Below are 24,684 nucleotides of genomic sequence, written 5' to 3'. Positions count from 1 at the left end.
CATGGAATGCCATGGAATGGCTGAATGCCATGGAATGGCTGAATGGCTGAATGCCATTGAATGCCATGGAATGGCTGAATGCCTGAATGCCATGGAATGGCTGAATGCCATGGAATGCCTGAATGGCTGAATGCCATGGAATGCCATGGAATGGCTGAATGCCATTGAATGGCTGAATGCCATTGAATGCCATGGAATGGCTGAATGCCATGGAATGGCTGAATGGCTGAATGCCATGGAATGGCTGAATGCCATTGAATGCCATTGAATGCCATGGAATGGCTGAATGCCATGGAATGCCATTGAATGCCATTGAATGCCATGGAATGGCTGAATGCCATGGAATGCCATTGAATGCCATGGAATGCCATTGAATGCCATGGAATGCCACTGAATGCCATGGAATGGCTGAATGCCATGGAATGCCATGGAATGCCATGGAATGGCTGAATGCCATGGAATGCCATTGAATGCCATGGAATGGCTGAATGCCATGGAATGCCTGGGAATGCCATGGAATGGCTGAATGCCATGGAATGCCGCAGAATGCCATGGAATGGCGGAATGCCATGGAATGCCACGGAATGCCGCGGAATGCCATGGAATGCCGCGGAATGCCTGAATGCCGCAGAATGCCATGGAATGCCATTGAATGCCATTGAATGGCTGAATGCCATAATGACTGAATGGATGAATGCCATAATGGCTGAATGGCTGAATGCCATAATGGCTGAATTCCAGAATGGCTGAATTCCAGAATGGCTGAATGGCTGAATGCCATAATGGCTGAATGCCATAATGCCATAATGGCTAAATGGCTGAATGCCATAATGGCTGAATGGCTGAATGCCATAATGGCTGAATGCCATAATGGCTGGATGCCTGAATGGCTGGATGCCTGAATGGCTGAATGCCATAATGGCTGAATGGCTATAATGCCATAATGGCTGAATGGCTGAATGCCATAATGGCTGAATGCCATAATGGCTGAATGGCTGAATGCCATAATGGCATAATGACTAAATGCCATAATGCCATAATGGCTGAATGCCATAATGCCTGAATGGCTGAATGCCATAATGCCATAATGGCTGAATGCCATAATGCCTGAATGGCTGAATGCCATAATGCCTGAATGGCTGAATGGCTGAATGCCATGTTATGGCTGAATGCCATAATGGCGGAATGCCATGTTATGGCTGAATGCCATAATGCTATAATGGCTGAATGCCATAATGGCTGAATGGCTGAATGCCATGTTATGGCTGAATGCCATAATGCCTGAATGCCATAATGCCATAATGGCTGAATGCCTGAATGCCATAATGCCATAATGGCTGAATGCCTGAATGGCTGAATGGCTGAATGGTTGAATGGCTGAATGGCTGAATGCCATAATGGCTGAATGGCTATAATGCCTGAATGGCTATAATGCCATAATGGCTGAATGGCTGAATGCCATAATGGCTGAATGCCTGAATGGCTGAATGCCATAATGGCATAATGACTAAATGCCATAATGCCATAATGGCTGAATGCCATAATACCTGAATGGCTGAATGCCATAATGCCATAATGGCTGAATGCCATAATGCCTGAATGGCTGAATGCCATAATGCCTGAATGGCTGAATGGCTGAATGCCATGTTATGGCTGAATGCCATAATGGCTGAATGCCATAATGCCATAATGGCGGAATGCCATGTTATGGCTGAATGCCATAATGCTATAATGGCTGAATGCCATAATGGCTGAATGGCTGAATGCCATGTTATGGCTGAATGCCATAATGCCATAATGGCTGAATGCCTGAATGGCTGAATGGCTGAATGCCTGAATGCCTGAATGGTTGAATGGCTGAATGCCATAATGGCTGAATGGCTATAATGGCTGAATGGCTGAATGCCATAATGGCTGAATGCAATAATGGCTGAATGCCATAATGGCTGAGTGCCGTAATGCCATAATGGCTGAATGCCATGGAATGGCTGAATGCCATGGAATGCCATGGAATGGCATGGAATGGCTGAATGCCATTGAATGCCATGGAATGGCTGAATGCCATGGAATGGCTGAATGGCTGAATGCCATTGAATGCCATGGATTCCATGGAATGCTGAATGCCATTGAATGCCATGGAATGGCTGAATGCCATGGAATGGCTGAATGGCTGAATGCCATGGAATGGCTGAATGTCATTGAATGCCATGGATGCCATGGAATGGCTGAATGCCATTGAATGCCATGGATGCCATGGAATGGCTGAATGCCATTGAATGCCATGGATGCCATGGAATGGCTGAATGGCTGAATGCCAAGGAATGGCTGAATGCCATGGAATGGCTGAATGGCTGAATGCCAAGGAATGGCTGAATGCCATGGAATGGCTGAATGCCATTGAATGCCATGGAATGGCTGAATGCCATGGAAAGGCTGAATGGCTGAATGCCATTGAATGCCATGGAATGGCTGAATGCCATGGAATGGCTGAATGCCTGAATGCCATGGAATGGCTGAATGCCATGGAATGCCTGAATGGCTGAATGCCATGCAATGACATGGAATGGCTGAATGCCATTGAATGGCTGAATGCCATGGAATGCCATGGAATGGCTGAATGCCATTGAATGCCATGGAATGGCTGAATGCCATGGAATGGCTGAATGGCTGAATGCCATGGAATGCCATGGAATGGCTGAATGCCATTGAATGCCATTGAATGCCATGGAATGGCTGAAAGCCATGGAATGCCATGGAATGGCTGAATGCCATGGAATGCGATTGAATGCCATGGAATGCCATTGAATGCCATGGAATGGCTGAATGCCATGGAATGGCTGAATGCCATTGAATGCCATTGAATGCCATGGAATGGCTGAATGCCATTGAATGCCATTGAATGCCATGGAATGGCTGAATGCCATGGAATGCCTGGGAATGCCATGGAATGCCTGAATGCCATGGAATGGCTGAATGCCATGGAATGCCGCGGAATGCCATGGAATGCCGCGGAATGCCATGGAATGCCACGCAATGCCACGCAATGCCTGAATGCCGCAGAATGCCATGGAATGCCATTGAATGCCATTGAATGGCTGAATGCCATAATGGCTGAATGGCTGAATGGCTGAATGCCATAATGCCATAATGGCTAAATGGCTGAATGCCATAATGGCTGAATGGCTGAATGCCATAATGCCTGAATGCCATAATGGCTGAATGCCATAATGCCTGAATGGCTGAATGCCATAATTGCTGAATGCCATAATGGCTGAATGCCATAATGGCTGGATGCCATAATGGCTGGATGGCTGAATGCCTGAATGGCTGAATGCCATAATGGCTGAATGGCTGAATGCCATAATGGCATAATGGCTAAATGCCATAATGGCTGAATGCCATAATGCCATAATGGCTGAATGCCATAATGCCATAATGGCTGAATGCCATAATGCCTGAATGGCTGAATGGCTGAATGCCATAATGCCTGAATGGCTGAATGGCTGAATGCCATGTTATGGCTGAATGCCATAATGCCATAATGGCGGAATGCCATGTTATGGCTGAATGCCATAATGCTATAATGGCTGAATGCCATAATGGCTGAATGGCTGAATGCCATGTTATGGCTGAATGCCATAATGGCTGAATGCCATAATGCCATAGTGGCTGAATGCCTGAATGCCTGAAAGGCTGAATGGTTGAATGGCTGAATGGCTGATTGACTGAATGGCTGAATGGCTATAATGGCTGAATAGGTACACAAAAATAGTGCAATGCCTCCGTCTATATCACAGATAAAGTATGCAACCAGAGGTCCTATACGCGACACAATATTCACCAAATAAATCTTTTTTTTATTTTTAAACACATATAATATAAATTATCCTCCTCTAATACATAGGAACTCCTAACTAGACGATAAAATAAAAACCCCTCAATCATTCATTACCCTCAATCATACTTTCCGCATACATACCATCCTCTAAAAAATACCCCAACATGATTAATGTGTTAACAAATGTCTTATAAACATATCATATAATATACAATTTGCTCTCTCTCAGTGTATACCGCATAGCATGTTAAATATCTGTTTATATATTTGATCACCCGACGACGATCTCGTTTCGTCCGCCGTGGCAGACTTCCTCAGGGATATGTTCAAAAACACAGTAATCAATCACGTTGAAGTTGAATATTGCACTTCCCGATCACCATAATAAACACCCTGATTCTTCTCATAACCCTACTCCTCAAAGTGCCTTCCCACGCCTAGCAGGAACTCCTAAAACAATACACAAATGATAAAATAATTTTTTATCAATTCAAACAAATTCTCATAATGATAACCATCCATTTCTTAAGTCAGTTACATTCCCCCTCCATACCGGAACATTGACTGTCCATCTCTCATGGCGAAGCAACCAAATGCACTCTTTTTACTTCCGTCTCCGTATATTCTTATAAGGACTGTTGGTGTTCACAATGCTACCAGACTTCATCAATTATGACTTCCCTTCATCTCCTACAATCGTACACAAATGAAATAAAATTTTTTTTGAAATTCAAACAGATTCACGTAATATTAACCATCCCGTTCTAGAGTCAGTTAAACCTCCCTCCATACCAAAACATTAACTCACCATATCTCGTGGCGAAATAACCAAATGCACTCTTTTTACTTCCGAATCCGTATATTTAACATGCTATGCGGTATACACTGAGAGAGAGCAAATTGTATATTATATGATATGTTTATAAGACATTTGTTAACACATTAATCATGTTGGGGTATTTTTTAGAGGATGGTATGTATGCGGAAAGTATGATTGAGGGTAATGAATGATTGAGGGGTTTTTATTTTATCGTCTAGTTAGGAGTTCCTATGTATTAGAGGAGGATAATTTATATTATATGTGTTTAAAAATAAAAAAAAGATTTATTTGGTGAATATTGTGTCGCGTATAGGACCTCTGGTTGCATACTTTATCTGTGATATAGACGGAGGCATTGCACTATTTTTGTGTACCTATTCAGGTTTCCCTTATGTGCAGGGGTTTTTGTGTTGAGTATTTATAGAGTCAGTACCCCTTGATTGATCCATATATAATATAACATGTATAGCTATTCAGACCAAGATTCAGCGGATATTATTGCAGGGTTTAGGCTATTTGACAAAACCACTGGTGCTCAGACTAGTGAGGGCGATTGGAATGCGTTTGTAAAATCTAAACGCAAGCTCATACGTATGGAGTTACATGCAGCAACGTTGGGAGAATATGTACATTGTAATCGAATACCAAGAGGTCTTCGAATGAATAAGGAGCCCCATCTTTTTCCAAACGATGAGTCTTTTGTAGAAAGATGGAATTCCATATTAAACAAATGCAGTCATGATCTAATGATTTTGATTGTAGCTAATGTTAAATCTCAATTAGAGGTTATACATAAAGAAATTGAATCAGAAGCCTCTAAACTACAAACTACTTTCTCTATAGATCTGTTTAGCTCCCAGTTAGAAGAACATCAGAAACAGTTAGAAGAATATCGAAATGAGATTAAACAAATGAAGCTCTCTAAATTTGAAAGAGATGAGAAAGATTACACTACTGGATACGTGTACCCGTGGATGCAAATTCGTAAAGCATATAGATACAAACATAAGGGTAATTTTTCCTCATCTTCGGAGGATTCTTCCGAAGGAGATGAGAATGTACATGAAAAAGATAGCGCTAGACAGGTGAGGTTTAAAACTCCAGTAGTGCATCCTGAAGAGAATCGAGGCATCACAGACACTACAGTAGTGAGAGGTAGAGGGTCTCGAGGGGATCATAATTATAAGTCTAGAAAAGTTTATGGTCATAGGGAACCATATAATTTTCGTCGTTAAGGATAGGATCAAACAACAAAATGACACAGACCAGAAGAGCAATGTAGTCAATCTGTCTTCAAAAAATCTGGGGGAATCCACATTGAATCTGTTAGGCAAGGGGATGTCTTTCATCCCAGTCAATAGATACAATAGTTTTTCTACACAGATTGAGATACATAAATTCTTTAGACGTTTGCGACTAAGAGATTTTTTTGGACCATGTTCTATGGATGTTAGGGATAAATTATACAAACCTTCTAAGTGGGTGCCGGCAGAGCCACCACATCCCCTTTTGGTGGCATTTGAGACTATGGTAATGAATGACATAGCCTGCATTGAGCAACAGAAAGAATGGTTGAATTTTAATACATCTCGACAGGATATGGACACTATCCATCGCTTACGGGAGGATATTGACATCACTATACAAGGAGCTGATAAGGGAGGTGCGTTAGTTGTAATGGACACCTCAGATTATGACGCTGAAGCTTGGTCACATCTGAATAATACTGATTTTTATAGTAGGATAAATGGGGACCCAGGGCGTGACATCATGATCAACATTAATCAGATTGTGACGAGAGCAAAGGAGCAGAGTGCTATTTCTCGTAAGGAGGCAAAATATTTATATATTGAGTCTTTTACTACTCCATATATATATTTTGTTCCAAAGATACACAAGTCTCTAGTGAAACCACCCGGACGGCCCATTGTTTCAGGGCGAGGATCCGTGTTTGAGAATGCGGCCAAATTCATTGACCAAATATTACAACCTTTGGTTAAAAACATTAAGTCTTATGTCAGAGATACTACAGATTTCATAAGCAGTGCAGGACAGAACAGTAACATCAAGTGGGGATCAAAATTAGCTACCGCAGACATCACGGCACTCTATACGAACATACCCCAACAAGAAGCCCTATCTATAATTAACATTTCTTTAAGCAAAACAGGTATAAGAGCATCTAGAAAAGCAGTAATTAATCAATTAGCAGAAATTATCATCACTCAGTTTTATTTTCAATTCAAGGAGCACATGTTTACTCAAATAAAAGGGATTCCGATGGGTTCTCCTTTAGCCCCCTCAGTAGCTTGTCTTTATGTAGGAATTTTTGAAGATAAATTCATTTATACATCTCAATATTTCTCATATATTTCATTTTTCAAAAGATACATAGATGATGTGTTTTTTATTTGGGAAGGTGATGAAGAAGCACTCATTCAATTTATTCAATATGTAAATTCGTGTGATCCTCATTTACAGTTCACTTTTCAATCAAGTACAGTCCAGTTACCATTTTTGGATATGATGATTGCTGTACAGGATGGTACATTGATTTTCTCTGTGTACACTAAACCCACGGATCGCAATACCACACTGCATTTCCAGAGCTTTCATCCCAAGAAATTAAAGGAAAGCATACCCATCAGTCAGTTCCTTAGGTACAGACGGATTTGTTCGTCTGTACAGGAATATAAGGTCATGGCCAAAAGGCTAATGAAGAAATTTGAAGAGAGAGGTTACCCACATAAATGTATTAGAGGGGCTTACAAAAGAGCCTTATATGCCAACCGTGAGAATTTATTACAGCCTAGCCCACGTAGTACAGTGATGAGATCAATTTGTACGTTACCATTTTCCACTAAGGCACATCAAATTAAGAAATGTATATTGAAGCATTGGCAGTTGGTAAAAGCATTACCGGGGTTCAATGAACCCCCAATTTTTGCTATGAAACGTGGCACCAATATGAGATCGTTGTTATCAAGAATGGATGTGGTTGTGCCATCAGCACAATGGGGTCAACATAAATGTACAGGATGTTCAGTGTGCGAAAATGTTTTGGAAATCCAAACATTTAAGCCAGCCCAATGGAAACAACCTTTTGTATTGAGAGGGAATTTCTCCTGTGATTCAGCCATGGTAATTTATGGGATAGTGTGCCCATGTGAACTTTTATACATTGGCTATACTACCCGAAAAATTAGGTTGAGAATCACGGAACATAAAAGTAGACTAAGAACTGTTAAAGAGGGTGCACCTTTAGTGGCACACTGGATGGAGGCAGGGCACACTGTAGATCAGGTACGGTTTTTCGTGATACAACAATGTAACATTAAGACTCAGGGAGAAGTGACACACATCATGCATAAAATTGAACAAAAATATATTTTTCAGTGGAACACTGTACGTCCAAGGGGGTTAAATGATTCATTGGAATGGGAGGCATTTTACTAATATATCATGTGCAGGCGTTTTTATATTCCTATTAAAGATTGTAGGTAAATATTGGAGATATATATGGGTTCTTGATGGTAGACTACACTTTGAGAATAAATTTTTGTTGATATGAGATTAGGACATTTTTTTGAATCTTGTACTTCATCACATAGGTGAGTAAATGTTAGTTTGATATACGCGGAATTGACGTAGACATTTTGAAGCGTCTCTACATCATAGCGAAATGTTTCACGGATGTTAGGACATTTTTTGAGTTATGTATCGTATTGGTCAGTAAATTTCAGCTCGACATATGCAATTTTAGCTTGATATATGTAGAATTGGTGTAGATATTTCGCACTGTTTCTACACCATAGCGAGATGTCTCTCGAGTGTTAGAAGTGGATGTAATATTTATACGTTTGAATAAAGTTTTAGACATTCAATACACATCCGTGGGGCATGGCTTTGATTGGTTGAGAGGATATTCAAAAGGACATGGCCACTTCCTGGCAGTAGAACGTTTGAGTATAGCGTGTCGATTCGGATTCGGAAGAGGACAACTTGCTGGTTTCAAAAGACATTTAAGAAGTAGATGTGCTTTGCGGTTTAAGCGAAAGGTATGGGAGTTTAAAGGTTGGGGGCATGCTTCTTAATAGTTGATTTTTGATAAAGAGGTATAGTTTGGAAGTTATAACAGCATAGTGAATACCAACAGTTCTTATAAGTATATACGGATTCGGAAGTAAAAAGAGTGCATTTGGTTATTTCGCCACGAGATATGGTGAGTTAATGTTTTGGTATGGAGGGAGGTTTAACTGACTCTAGAACGGGATGGTTAATATTACGTGAATCTGTTTGAATTTCAAAAAAAATTTTATTTCATTTGTGTACGATTGTAGGAGATGAAGGGAAGTCATAATTGATGAAGTCTGGTAGCATTGTGAACACCAACAGTCCTTATAAGAATATACGGAGACGGAAGTAAAAAGAGTGCATTTGGTTGCTTCGCCATGAGAGATGGACAGTCAATGTTCCGGTATGGAGGGGGAATGTAACTGACTTAAGAAATGGATGGTTATCATTATGAGAATTTGTTTGAATTGATAAAAAATTATTTTATCATTTGTGTATTGTTTTAGGAGTTCCTGCTAGGCGTGGGAAGGCACTTTGAGGAGTAGGGTTATGAGAAGAATCAGGGTGTTTATTATGGTGATCGGGAAGTGCAATATTCAACTTCAACGTGATTGATTACTGTGTTTTTGAACATATCCCTGAGGAAGTCTGCCACGGCGGACGAAACGAGATCGTCGTCGGGTGATCAAATATATAAACAGATATTTAACATGCTATGCGGTATACACTGAGAGAGAGCAAATTGTATATTATATGATATGTTTATAAGACATTTGTTAACACATTAATCATGTTGGGGTATTTTTTAGAGGATGGTATGTATGCGGAAAGTATGATTGAGGGTAATGAATGATTGAGGGGTTTTTATTTTATCGTCTAGTTAGGAGTTCCTATGTATTAGAGGAGGATAATTTATATTATATGTGTTTAAAAATAAAAAAAAGATTTATTTGGTGAATATTGTGTCGCGTATAGGACCTCTGGTTGCATACTTTATCTATAATGGCTGAATGCCATAATGGCTGAATGGCTGAATGCCATAATGGCTGAATGCCATAATGGCTGAGTGCCATAATGGCTGAGTGCCGTAATGGCTGAGTGCCATAATGGCTGAGTGCCGTAATGCCATAATGGCTGAATGCCATGGAATGGCTGAATGCCATGGAATGCCATGGAATGGCTGAATGCCATGGAATGGCATGGAATGGCTGAATGCCATTGAATGGCTGAATGCCATTGAATGCCATTGAATGGCTAAATGCCATTGAATGGCTGAATGCCATTGAATGCCATGGAATGGCTGAATGCCATTGAATACCATGGAATGGCTGAATACCATGAAATGGCTGAATGCCATTGAATGGCTCAATGGCTGAATGCCATAATGGCTGAATGGCTGAATGCCATAATGCCATAATGACTGAATGCCATAATGCCATAATGGCTGAATGCCATAATGGCTGAATGCCATAATGCCATAATGCCATAATGGCTGAATGCCATGTTATGCCAATGTCTGCCATTGAACCATAACATGGCATTCTGCCATAACATGGCATTCAGCCATAACATGGCATTCAGCAATTCATGTTATGGCAGACTGCCATGTAATGGCTGAATGCCATAATGCCATAATGGCTGAATGCCATAATGCTATTATCGCTGAATGCCATAATGCCATAATGGCTGAATGGCATGTTATGGCTGAATGGCTGAATGCCATAACATGGCAGTCTGCCATTCATGTTATGGCAGACTGCCATGTAATGGCTGAATGCCATAATGCCATAATGGCTGAATGGCTGAATGCCATAATGCCTGAATGGCTGAATGGCTGAATGCCATAATGCCTGAATGGCTGAATGCCTGAATGGCTGAATGCCATAATGGCTGAATGCCATAATGCCATAATGGCTGAATGGCTGAATGCCATAATGGCTGAATGCCATATAACGCCTGAATGCCATGTAATGCGTGAATGGCTGAATGCCTGAATCGCTGAATGCCATAATACCATAATGGCTGAATGCCATAATGGCTGAATGCCATAATGCCATAATGGCTGAATGCCATAATGCCATAATGGCTGAATGCCATGTTATGGCTGAATGGCTGAATGCCATAACATGGCAGTCTGCCATTCATGTTATTGCAGACTGCCATGTAATGGCTGAATGCCATAATGCCATAATGGCTGAATGGCTGAATGCCATAATGGCTGAATGGCTGAATGCCTGAATGGCTGAATGCCATAATGCCATAATGGCTGAATGCCATAATGGCTGAATGGCATAATGGCTGAATGCCTGAATGCCATAATGGCTGAATGGCTGAATGCCATAATGGCTGAATGGCTGAATGCCATAATGGCTGAATGCCATAATGCCACAATGCCATAATGGCATAATGGCTGAATGCCATAATGCCTGAATGGCTGAATGCCATAATGCCTGAATGGCTGAATGGCTGAATGCCATCATGCCATAATGGCTGAATGGCTGAATGCCATCATGCCATAATGGCTGAATGGCTGAATGCCATCATGCCATAATGGCTGAATGCCTGAATGGCTGAATGCCATCATGCCATAATGGCTGAATGGCTATGTTATGGCAGACTGCCATGTTATGGCTCTATGGCAGACTGCCATGTTATGGCAGACTGCCAGAATGCCTTGTAATGGCAGAATGGCTGAATGCCTTGTAATGGCAGAATGGCTGAATGCCTTGTAATGGCTGAATGCCATGTAATGGCTGAATGCCATAATGGCATAATGGCTGAATGCCATAGTGCCACAATGCCATAATGGCATAATGGCTGAATGCCATAATGCCATAATGGCTGAATGCCTGAATGGCTGAATGCCATAATGGTTGAATGCCATAATGGGCGAATGCCATGTAATGGATGAATGCCATAATGGCTGAATGCCATGTAATGGCTGAATGCATGTTGCCATGTTATGGCAGTCTGCCATAACACGGCAGTCTGCCATAACATGGCATTCAGCCATTCATGTTATGGCAGACAGCCATGTAATGGCTGAATGCCATAATGCCATAATGGCTGAATGGCTGAATGCCATAATGGCTGAATGCCATAGTGGCTGAATGCCATAATGCCATAGTGGCTGAATGCCATGTAATGCCTGAATGGCTGAATGCCTGAATGCCATAATTCCATAATGGCTGAATGCCATAATACCATAATGGTTGAATGCCATAATACCATAATGGCTGAATGCCATAATGGCTGAATGCCATAATGCCATAATGCCATAATGGCTGAATGGCTGAATGCCATGTTATGGCTGAATGCCATAATGGCTGAATGCCATAATGCCATAACGCCATAATGCCATAACGCCATAATGGCTGAATGCCATAACGCCATAATGGCTGAATGCCATCATGCCATCATGCCATAATGGCTGAATGCCTGAATGGCTGAATGCCATAATGGCTGAATGCCATAATGCCATATTGGCTGAATGCCATAATGCCTGAATGCCATAATGCCATAATGGCTGAATGGCTGAATGCCATAATGCCATAACATGGCATTCAGCCATTCATGTCTGCCATTGAGCCATAACATGGCAGCCATTCATGTTATGGCAGTCTGCCATGTTATGGCAGACTGCCATGTTATGGCTATGTTATGGCATTATGGCAGACTGCCATGTTATGGCATTCAGCCATTATGGTATTATGGCAGACTGCCATGTTATGGCTATGTTATGGCATTATGGCAGACTGCCATGTTATGGCATTCAGCCATTATGGTATTATGGCAGACTGCCATGTTATGGCAGACTGCCATGTTATGGCTATGTTATGGCAGACTGCCATGTTATGGCTATGTTATGGCATTCAGCCATTATGGTATTATGGCAGACTTCCATGTTATGGCCATGTTATGGCAGACTGCCATGTCATGGCCATGTTATGGCAGACTGCCATGTCATGGCCATGTTATGGCAGACTGCCATGTCATGGAATGGCAGACTGCCATGTCATGGCTAACTGGCAGTCTGCCATGTTATGGCAGACTGCCATGTTATGGCTAACTGCCATGTTATGGCTGAATGGCAGACTGCCATGTTATGGCTATGTTATGGCAGACTGCCATGTTATGGCAGACTGCCATGTTATGGCCATGGAATGGCAGACTGCCATGTTATGGCCATGGAATGGCAGACTGCCATGTTATGGCTATGTTATGGCAGACTGCCATGTTATGGCAGACTGCCATGTTATGGCTATGTTATGGCAGACTGCCATGTTATGGCAGACTGCCATGTTATGGCTATGTTATGGCAGACTGCCACGTTATGGCAGACTGCCACGTTATGGCCATGGAATGGCAGACTGCCACGTTATGGCCATGGAATGGCAGACAGCCATGTTATGGCAGACTGCCATGTTATGGCAGACTGCCATGTTATGGCTGACTGCCATGTTATGGCAGACTGCCATGTTATGGCAGACTGCCATGCTATGGCAGACTGCCATGTTATGGCTGAATGGCAGAATGGCTATGTTATGGCAGACTGCCATGTTATGGCTATGTTATGGCAGACTCCCATGTTATGGCCATGGAATGGCAGACTGCCATGCTATGGCAGACTGCCATGTTATGGCTATGTTATGGCGGAATGCCAAGTTATGGCTATGTTATGGCGGAATGCCATGTTATGCCTATGTTATGGCAGACTGCCATGTTATGGCTATGTTATGGCAGACTGCCATGTTATGGTTATGTTATGGCAGACTGCCATGTTATGGCAGACTGCCATGTTATGGCTATGTTATGGCGGAATGCCATGTTATGCCTATGTTATGGCAGACTGCCATGTTATGCCTATGTTATGGCAGACTGCCATGTTCTGCCTATGTTATGGCAGACAGCCATGTTATGGCAGACTGCCATGTTATGGCTATGGAATGGCAGACTGCCATGTTATGGCTGAATGGCTGAATGGCAGACTGCCATGTTATGGCTGAATGGCAGAATGGCTATGTTATGGCAGACTGCCATGTTATGGCAGACTGCCATGTTATGGCTATGTTATGGCAGACTGCCATGCTATGGCAGACTGCCATGTTATGGATATGGAATGGCAGACTGCCATGTTATGGCTGAATGGCTGAATGGCAGACTGCCATGTTATGGCTGAATGGCAGACTGCCATGTTATGGCTGAATGGCAGAATGGCTGACTGCCATGTTATGGCAGTCTGCCATGTTATGGCTATGTTATGGCAGACTGCCATGTTATGGCTGAATGGCTGAATGGCAGACTGCCATGTTATGGCTGAATGGCAGACTGCCATGTTATGGCTATGTTATGGCAGACTGCCATGTTATGGCTCAATGCCAGACTGCCATGTTATGGCTGAATGGCTGAATGGCAGACTGCAATGTTATGGCTGAATGGCAGACTGCCATGTTATGGCAGAATGGCAGACTGCCATGTTATGGCTGAATGGCTGAATGGCAGACTGCCATCTTATGGCTGAATGGCAGACTGCCATGTTATGGCTATGTTATGGCAGACTGCCATGTTATGGCCATGGAATGGCAGACTGCCATGTTATGGCCATGGAATGGCAGACTGCCATGTTATGGCAGACTGCCATGTTATGGCTGACTGCCATGTTATGGCCATGGAATGGCAGACTGCCATGTTATGGCCATGTTATGGCAGACTGCCATGTTATGGCCATGTTATGGCAGACTGCCATGTTATGGCCATGTTATGGCAGACTGCCATGTTATGGCCATGGAATGGCAGACTGCCATGTTATGGCTATGTTATGGCAGACTGCCATGTTATGGCAGACTGCCATGTTATGGCTATGTTATGGCAGACTGCCATGTTATGGCCATGGAATGCCAGACTGCCATGTTATGGCTATGTTATGGAAGACTGCCATCTTATGGCAGACTGCCATGTTATGGCTATGTTATGGCAGACTGCCATGTTATGGCTAACTGCCATGATATGGCAGACTGCCATGTTATGGCTAACTGCCATGTTATGGCAGACTGCCATGTTATGGCAGAATGGCAGACTGGCAGACTGCCATGTTATGGCAGACTGCCATGTTATGGCTGAATGGCTGAATGGCAGACTGCCATGTTATGGCTGAATGGCTGAATGGCAGACTGCCATGTTATGGCAGAATGGCAGACTGCCATGTTATGGCAGAATGGCAGACTGCCATGTTATGGCAGAATGGCTGAATGGCAGACTGCCATGTTATAGCAGAATGGCTGAATGGCAGACTGCCATGTTATGGCAAAATGGCAGACTGCCATGTTATGGCTGAATGGCTGAATGGCAGACTGCCATGTTAAGGCCATGGAATGGCAGACTGCCATGTTATTGCAGACTGCCATGTTATGGCTATGTTATGGCAGACTGCCATGTTATGGCAGACTGCCATGTTATGGCTATGTTATGGCAGACTGCCATGTTATGGCAGACTGCCATGTTATGGCTATGGAATGGCAGACTGCCGTGTTATGGCTGAATGGCTGAATGGCAGACTGCCATGTTATGGCTGAATGGCAGACTGCCATGTTATGGCTGAATGGCTGAATGGCAGACTGCTATGTTATGGCAGACTGCCATGTTATGGCAGACTGCCATGTAATGGCAGACTGCCATGTTATGGCCATGTTATGGCAGACTGCCATGTTATGGCAGACTGCCATGTTATGGCCATGTTATGGCAGACTGCCATGTTATGGCAGACTGCCATGTAATGGCCATGTTATGGCAGACTGCCATGTTATTGCCATGTTATGGCAGACTGCCATGTTATTGCCATGTTATGGCAGACTGCCATGTTATTGCCATGTTATGGCAGACTGCCATGTTATGGCAGACTGCCATGTTATGGCTGAATGGCAGAATGGCTGAATGGCTGACGGCCATGTTATGGCTGAATGGCTGAATGGCAGACTGCCATGTTATGGCTGAATGGCTGAATGGCTGAATGGCAGACGGCCATGTTATGGCTGAATGGCTGAATGGCAGACTGCCATGTTATGGCTGAATGGCTGAATGGCAGACTGCCATGTTATGGCTGAATGGCAGACTGCCATGTTATGGCTGAATTGCTGAATGGCAGAATGGCAGACTGCCATGTTATGGCCATGTTATGGCAGACTGCCATGTTATGGCTGAATGGCTGAATGGCAGACTGCCATGTTATGGCTATGGAATGGCAGACTGCCATGTTATGGCTGAATGGCTGAATGGCAGACTGCCATGTTATGGCTGAATGGCTGAATGGCAGACTGCCATGTTATGGCTGAATGGCTGAATGGCAGACTGCCATGTTATGGCTGAATGGCTGAATGGCTGAATGGCAGACTGCCATGATATGGCTGAATGGCTGAATGGCAGACTGCCATGTTATGGCAGAATGGCTGAATGGCTGAATGGCAGACTACCATGTTATGGCTGAATGGCAGACTGCCATGTTATGGCAGAATGGCAGAATGGCAGACTGCCATGTTACGGCAGAATGGCAGAATGGCAGACTGCCATGTTACGGCTGAATGGCATGTTATGGCTGAATGGCAGAATGGCAGACTGCCATGATATGGCTGAATGGCAGAATGGCAGACTGCCATGTTATGGCAGAATGGCTGAATGGCAGACTGCCATGTTATGGCAGAATGGCTGAATGGCAGACTGCCATGTTATGGCAGAATGGCAGAATGGCAGACTGCCATGTTATGGCTGAATGGCAGAATGGCAGACTGCCAGAATGGCAGACTGCCATGTTATGGCTGAATGGCAGACTGCCATGTTATGGCTGAATGGCAGACTGCCATGTTATGGCTGAATGGCAGAATGGCAGACTGCCATGTTACGGCTGAATGGCAGAATGGCAGACTGCCATGTTACGGCTGAATGGCAGATTGGCAGACTGCCATGTTATGGCTGAATGGCAGAATGGCAGACTTCCATGTTATGGCTGAAAGGCTGAATGGCAGACTGCCATGTTATGGCAGACTGCCATGTTATGGCAGAATGTTATGGCAGAATGGCAGAATGTTATGGCAGAATGGCAGAATGGCAGTCTGCCATTCTGCCATGTTATGGCAGAATGGCAGACTGCCATGTTATGGCTGAATGGCAGAATGGCTGAATGGCAGACTGCCATGTTATGGCTGAATGGCAGAATGGCTGAATGGCAGAATGGCAGACTGCCATGTTATGGCTGAATGGCAGACTGCCATGTTATGGCTGAATGGCTGAATGACAGACTGCCATGTTATGGCTGAATGGCTGAATGGCAGACTGCCATGTTATGGCAGAATGGCTGCATGGCTGAATGACAGAATGGCAGACTGCCATGTTATGGCAGAATGGCTGAATGACAGACTGCCATGTTATGGCAGAATGGCTGAATGGCAGACTGCCATGTTATGGCAGAATGGCTGAATGGCAGACTGCCGTGTTATGGCAGAATGGCTGATTGGCAGACTGCCGTGTTATGGCAGAATGGCTGATTGGCAGACTGCCGTGTTATGGCAGAATGGCAGACTGCCATGTTATGGCAGAATGGCTGAATGGCAGACTGTCATGTTATGGCAGAATGGCTGAATGGCAGACTGCCATGTTATGGCTGAATGGCAGAATGACTGAATGGCAGACTGCCATGTTATGGCTGAATGGCAGAATGCTCAATGGCAGAGTGCCATGTTATGGCTGAATGGCAGAATGCTCAATGGCAGAGTGCCATGTTATGGCTGAATGGCAGAATGGCACACTGCCATGTTATGGCTGAATGGCAGAATGGCACACTGCCATGTTATGGCTGAATGGCTGAATGGCAGAATGACTGAATGGCAGACTGCCATGTTATGGCTGAATGGCTGAATGGCAGACTGCCATGTTATGGCTGAATGGCAGACTGCCATGTTATGGCTGAATGGCAGAATGGCAGACTGCCATGTTATGGCAGAATGGCAGAATGGCAGACTGCAATGTAATGGCAGAATGGTAGACTGCCATGTTATGGTTGAATGGCTGAATGGCAGACTGCCATGTTATGGCTGAATGGCTGAATGCCTTGTTACGGCTGAATGCCTTGTTACGGCTGAATGCCTTAATGTCTGCCATTGAGCCATAACATGGCATTCAGACATAACATGGCAGCCATTCATGTTATGGCAGACTGCCATGTTATGGCAGACTGGCTGAATGCCATAATGGCTGAATGCCATGTAACGGCTGAATGCCGCTGAATGCCATGTTACGGCTGAATGCCGCTGAATGCCATGTAATGGCTGAATGCACTGGGGGGAAACCTATTTTGCCCACATGTTGTGCAGGGCAAAGTATGCTAGAAACTCAGAGAAGCTTGGTTGGTAATGCTTGTTAAGTTGAGTGTTTTTCCTTTGTGTAGTTTGGTTTAATTAATAAACTTCTATACATAAGAAGCTTCTGCCTGAATGTAATATGTTATGTTAAAGGGCTGCCAGGGAGGTGACCCTTACTCTAGTGGAGAATGAGGGAAGTTTGGTCTCCGGGGCCTAGTTGTAAGAAGGCCTTCCCTTACAAGTGGTACTGACCCATAGCCTCCTTGCCTTATCGTTATCCTCTACTCCTGTCTCACAGGAGAAACTTCAGGAAGGGATCTGCTATCAAGGACTTTGTGGAAGCAGTCCTTGATAATTAGCCCCAAGCCTGAAGTCACCGCTGAGGACCTGCCACCACGGGCACCATCTTTGCCACTGGCTAAATGGCACAATAGTAGGATTCTGTCTCTGACCTCTTTGATTAGGCTTGGACTTTCCACAGCTGCTGCATCCCTTCTCATCCTCATGGCTTGCACCTCTTCTTTCTGGGTTAGTTGTGCCATGCATGTAGTCCTCCACCTCAGGTAACCCTTTTCCCTCCACCTCAGGTAACCCTTTTCCCTTTAACAGGTCCACCTGTTAAAACCTTGGGTGAGCCCATCTATAGCATGATCTGCTGTTGTCAGGTTTGTTGATCCAGCATATGTTGCACGAGCTGGTTTGTAACCACCTGCTGTCTCAACCACCCATTTCATCAGTTCCTCCGATGCCATGGTGTCTGCAAAGGGAAAACAACCCAAGTGCACTACCTCTTTTTTTCCCCTCTAAAGTTTTGTTTTACCCTCCAGCCCTGTCCAATCCATCAGCACCCTTTTTAGGGTGCTCTTACCTCTCAGGGCCACTGGAATACACCTTGAGCTGGATACTTGGTTCCCTGTCTCCCACTGGCAGTCCCTCCAGTTCCTGTCCTGGCAATTGTCAGCAATCCCACTTCTGCCACCACTTGTCACACTTTCACTAGTCCATACACTCCCAACTCTATCATTTTCAAGGTCCAGCCCCTGAGAGAGCTTTCCTGGTCCCTTGAACACTCAAGAAGTTATTTGTAATTTATTCTAACAACTCCACAGGCAGGGTTTGAACCCTGCCAGCCTGGCTGGAAGGCAGATGCCTTCCCCAGTGAGCCAGCAACTCACCCTGCAAAGGCTGGCTTCTAAAGTTCATCACCAAACATCAAGTCCAAAGTTCAAAAGTCTGGCCCCCTGGGCTAACTGCCACCTCCCACAGTATCTCTCAGCATATTTTCCTTGTCCCTTCAGATACCACCACCACCCACTGGCAGTCTCTCAACCAATATCCTTAATTAGGTACATCCAGATATTAAAACAGTCTTTAGCTCCCAGCTCACCTTCCTGGAAGTCACAACAGCCATCCATCTTCCATCTAAGCAGGAGCACCAAAGTTCCAGTCTTGAAGCACAACAGGTGTCGTGGTCGTTCAGTCCCCAGCAGGAGACTGATTGTGCTGGGTTAGGGAGTCTCTTTTATACCTTGTAAACTCCTCCTCCTCTGCCAGCTGATTGGCTCTGGGGAAGTCCCACCCTTAACCTCCCACACCTGTGTTTGTCTCTATGGTTACAGGGGAAGCCACCAGTGTATATCCTTGACTCTGTGTCACCTGGGTTTTCTTCCTCCTCCTTCTAGGACTTTGGTTCCAAGGAGTTTTTGTTCCTGCTTTATTCTACCTACCAGGACTGTCATAGTGACCCTGTCACAGTCACCAAAGAAATCTCAGATCCAAATGGATACTAATTGGGGAATTGAATGGAAAAGAAATTACCCTCTTTACTGTATACGGTCCTAATGTGTTCAACCCTGATTTCTTTAAGCAAATCACCACATTCATTACCATTCATAGTAAAGGTTGGCTCATCCTCATCGGAGATTTCAATTGTTTGCTGACCCCACGCTGGATCGCTCACAACCCAGTGGCATAGCTACGGGTGGGCCTGGGTGGGCAGTGGCCCACCCACTTTCCATTCAGGCCCACCCAAATTTATTTGCAAGACACTGCAGCCAATAAAAGTAGGCAGCATCAGCAGGCACCCAAGGGAGAAAAAAAATAAATAAAATCAACTGGTGTGTTGCGGCTCCCGGTGTCCCACAGCCCCAGTAATTCTTCCCTTTACCTTCTTCCTGCCCCCGCGGGCCAATGGGAAACCTCCTATCTTCTTCCTGCCCCCATGGGCCAATGGGAAACCTCCTCCCTTCTTCCTGCCCCTGCGGGCCAATCGGAAGCCTTCTTCCTGCCAGTGGAAGGAGGAAGCCTCTGATTGGCCGGTGGGGCAGGAAGAAGGGGGGCATCAGGCTGGGAGGAGTGGCAGTGTTCAAGCCACGGGCTGGAAATGCAGGGCAGGGAGGTGACTGGGGTGTGTGTGTGGTGAGAGACAGAGACTGGGCAGGGAAGTGACTGGGGTGTGTGTGTGGTGAGAGACAGAGACTGGGCAGGGAAGTGACTGGGGTGTGTGTGTGGTGAGAGACAGAGACTGGGCAGGGAAGTGACTGGGGTGTGTGTGTGGTGAGAGACAGAGTCTGGGCAGGGAGGTGACTGGGGTGTGTGTATGAGAGAGAGACTGGGCAGGGAGGTGACTGGGGTGTGTGTGAGTGACAGAGTCTGGGCAGGGAGGTGACTGGGGTGTGTGTGAGTGACAGAGTCTGGGCAGGGAGGTGACTGGGGTGTGTGTGAGAGACAGAGACTGATCGTAGGGTTTAATTGGTGTGTGTGTGCGCAGGGCCGGTGCTTCCATTAGGCAAACTAGGCGGTGGCCTAGGGCGCCACAATTTTTTTGGGGGGGAGGGGGTGCAAACTCCTGCAACAAATCCAATACCAAAGGAGGGGGCGCTGTGCAGGAGCTGCTGCCAATACGTAATCCAGGGGAGGGGTTGCATTACTGAATGTTCACCTAGGGTGCCAAATACTCTTGCACCGGCCCTGTGTGTGTGACTTGTGGGCCCTAAAGAAGAGGACCATGAGGACAGAGCTTCAGCAGCCGCTGCTGCTCCTGGTATGTGCTTTCAAGGGAAAGGAGTAGGAGAGTTGCTGGAGATGGTAAGTAAAAGTGGCATTTTAAGTTTATTTTTCTTGATTGACTGCCATAATTATTGAGTATTATGTGATATGTCTGCTGTTTTGAAATATTTTATTGATATTTGGACAATGTTTAATAATTTTTATGAGTTTTGTTGGATGTTATTCTCTTCATCAGCTGTTTTGAAACATTTATTAATATAGTTTTACAGTTATTTCTGTGTGGGGCTCTATAGCAGCTTGGCTTGTTCTGTTTTCCTAATAGGAGGTGTATTAGTGTTTAGGACCTGATTTAATATTTGTAGTGTTGCCTTTTCATAGATAGGGTTGTTATATGTTCCATAATGCAGGTGTAACTTTGTGCGGCTTAGTTTGTGTGCATTATTGCAGATCCTGGGACTGTGTTAGGTGCTATATTTCTCCAGGTTTGCACTGCATGCAGAGTGGCTTTTTTTTTGTTTTCCATTCCAGTTTCTATCTCCATATTTATAATGTGTGGTCCTTCTGTACTTTGGTGAAGGTTGGTTCTGTGTGTGTGCCTGAGGTGAGGTATTTTACTAGCATGTAGGCAATTGTATCAATCTTATTTGTGGATGCAGAGTGTATGTTTACATGATGATAGCTTAGTAAATGACAGGGCTGGATAGCCTTTTTCTCCTGTCTACCCAGTTATCCTCTCCACACTGCTAAGGATACATCCCAGCTGTCAGCCAAAGGGTGTGACCACCTTCAAGACATCTCTTTATCCAGAACAGTCTTTTTTCTGTTCTTCCTTTGTAAAGAAATGGGGATGAATGTCAGGAGCCCCTGGACTCGATTCAGCAAATGTCAGCATCAGAGGAAGACTAAAACTAAATAGTTGACCCATAGGAAAGGAAAAGAAATCTTCAAAGATATTTATCTGTTTTATTGATACAGATTAATAAGGCATTTGCTCAGTTATGGTAAATATTTTGGTACAAATTCAAATTTTGAAAGCTAACAAAAACGCCAAGATACGCCATGCTGTGGAATATATTACGCCCTTGAAGAAGGACTCGATGCTAGTCCGAAACATTGTGCAATGTCGGACATAGAACAGCAATATAGTGAATTCTCATATTGCTGACAATTTGAGGGCATCAAGCTCAAAGTCGATGGTGGTTAAGAAGTAGTAATAACATCGTATTATCCAGATAAGTTTGGTTCATAATTTTCAACATAAGTAACCTTGAATTGATGTAACACAAGATTATTGCTATAAATTTGGAGTATATCACTGAGGTGAATTAAGCAACAAAAACACTTAAAAATATGGACTGACATGATTAAGCATAAGGCAGAGTGACAAAGGTATACTTTACCACACAATGATGCCTATTATGATGGTCATGAATTACTGCGTTTGATAAGTTTAAGAAAATAGGAAAGAGGGTTCCTTCATCATTGAATTTGTAATTAGTTTGAACCTAGTTCCATCTTAAAAGTACATTGCCTTTCTGAGCTTTTTTCAAGTAGAAATATTTTGGTACAACATTCCAGAGGGTTTTAAAACATCTCACAGAATACTGTGATGTATGATGAGATATCTGTCTTTATAGTAGACTAGTATATAGTTCTTTGTAAGTTATGAGATACTGCCACTTGAGATCTCTTTAAGTATAATTGAAATGCTTCCATAACTATATATTAGGTTTAGCATTGGTAGCTGCTTGAAGTAATTGAGTTTAAAATATTAAAAGTATAACAGCTGTAGCAGATTATTTAGAAATCTATTGTCAGGTGTGTGTGTGAAAGTATTTATCAATAAGAATATGAATTCCATGGCTCAGACTTTTAGTGCCCACCCATGTTAACCTTGGGCCCAGCCAAAAATTAATTTCTGGCTACGCCACCGTCACAACCTACTCATACGCTTAACAACTTCCCTCAAAAACAGGGAATTCCGAGTCTATGTACGAATTTGCAATTATTGGATTACTGGAGAACCCTCCAACCGGATAAGAGAGGTTACACCCACTATTCTAATGTACATAATTCTTTTTCATGCATCGATTATATTTTGGGCTCACAAACACTTTTCCCACATGTGGTTTCAGTGACAGTAGGGAGTATTAGAGTATCTGACCATGCATTAATATGGGTTGACCTTAACCTCCATGAACATAACTTTCAAAACAACTGGTGGAAGTTCCCTTCTTTTTTAAAGGATGATATGGAATTTAAAAAATTCTTGGAAACAAAATGGTCCCAGTCTGGTGGAAGTTATTTTCATAAAACTGGGACCATTTGGGAAACCAGCAAAGTTGTGCTTCGGAGAGAGATAATTTCAAATTTACGTAGTAGAAATAAAAGGTTAAACGCAAAAATTATAGAGCTGGAGGCTCAGTTGAAGGTTGCCAAGTCCGCTTTACTTGCTAACCCTTCTTCAGAAGGAACCAACCGATATAAGGAACTCCTTAGTTCCTTACAAGTGTATTTACACCAACGTGCGTTAAAACTTTGCAATATGCAGAGCATTCCTTCAAATATGGTAATAAAGCGGGCAAACTCATGGCTAATGCTGTTAGGATACACCAGGGGAAAACCTATATTAATAAATTAAAGACTACTACTGGCTCTTGGACAGTGAGGCATAAAGATATTTGTGAAGAGTTCCATTTATTCTATGAACAACTTTACTTGGATGACAGAGCAGGGGGACACTGGGAAGAAGACTCCTTATTCAGCTGTCTAAAAATTCCAAGGCTTCCTCCCTCCCAAGTGGACTCTTTAAATGTACCTATCTCCTCACCTGAGATACTTCAGGCCATCAAATTTAGGGGAGAAGGAATAGCCTAGTGGTTAGAGCAGTGGACCATGAACTAGGAGACCAGCATTTGAGTCCTGCTGTCACTCCTTGTGCCCTTGGGCAAGTCACTTTACCCTCCATTGCCTTAGGTACAAAAACTTAGATTGTAAGCCCTCTGGGGATGGAGAAATACCTACAGTACCTGCATGTAAACTGGTGTGATATCTCAATTGAGATTGAATGTCAGTATATAAAAATAAATAAGTAAAACAGGGAAATTACCAGGAACTGACAGCTTTTCCTACATTTATTTTAAAATCCTCAAAGATCACTTACTTACTCACCTGGGCTTTTTCTACAGACATGTTCTGGACTTAGGTCACTTTCCCTAAGATTTCAGCAAAGCTTTTATCATATTTTTGGCCAAGCCAGGCAAAGACCCGATTCATCCTGCATCGTATAGACCCATATCCTTACTGAACTGTGACCTTAAACTTCTAGCAACAGTTCTTGCAAATTGGTTAAGCATGGTCTTTCCTCACATAATAATAGAGGAATGGTTTGGCTTTGTTAAAGGGCGATCGGCCCTTTCTCCCTTGTTATACATATTAACAATTGACCCTCTCGTCCGAAAAATAATATATGATGAGGGCATTTCAGGTCTAGAGGTGGGGTATACCTCTTTCCAAATTGCTGCCATAATGGCTGAATGGCGGTCTGCCATAACATGGCAGTCTGCCATAACATGGCATAATGGCAAACATCAAGT

The 24,684-nt window shown here is 43.7% G+C and overlaps 2 long non-coding RNA genes across 2 annotated transcripts; one reads left to right on the top strand and one right to left on the bottom strand.

Moving 5' to 3' along the window:
* Positions 1-3,836: 3,836 nt before the first annotated feature.
* Positions 3,837-19,558, bottom strand: LOC115097814. The gene is made up of 3 exons (XR_003858338.1): positions 19,467-19,558; positions 4,392-4,528; positions 3,837-4,288 (listed from the first exon to the last, which is right to left on the bottom strand). It is a non-coding gene; the product is annotated as an uncharacterized LOC115097814 (long non-coding RNA).
* LOC115097815 lies at positions 8,997-9,690 on the top strand. The gene is made up of 2 exons (XR_003858339.1): positions 8,997-9,135; positions 9,239-9,690. It is a non-coding gene; the product is annotated as an uncharacterized LOC115097815 (long non-coding RNA).
* Positions 19,559-24,684: the final 5,126 nt, after the last annotated feature.

This window comes from Rhinatrema bivittatum, chromosome 8 (assembly GCF_901001135.1).
Source record: "Rhinatrema bivittatum chromosome 8, aRhiBiv1.1, whole genome shotgun sequence".
In the NCBI taxonomy this organism is placed as follows: domain Eukaryota; kingdom Metazoa; phylum Chordata; class Amphibia; order Gymnophiona; family Rhinatrematidae; genus Rhinatrema; species Rhinatrema bivittatum.
This window is presented reverse-complemented; position numbering and strand designations above follow the sequence as displayed.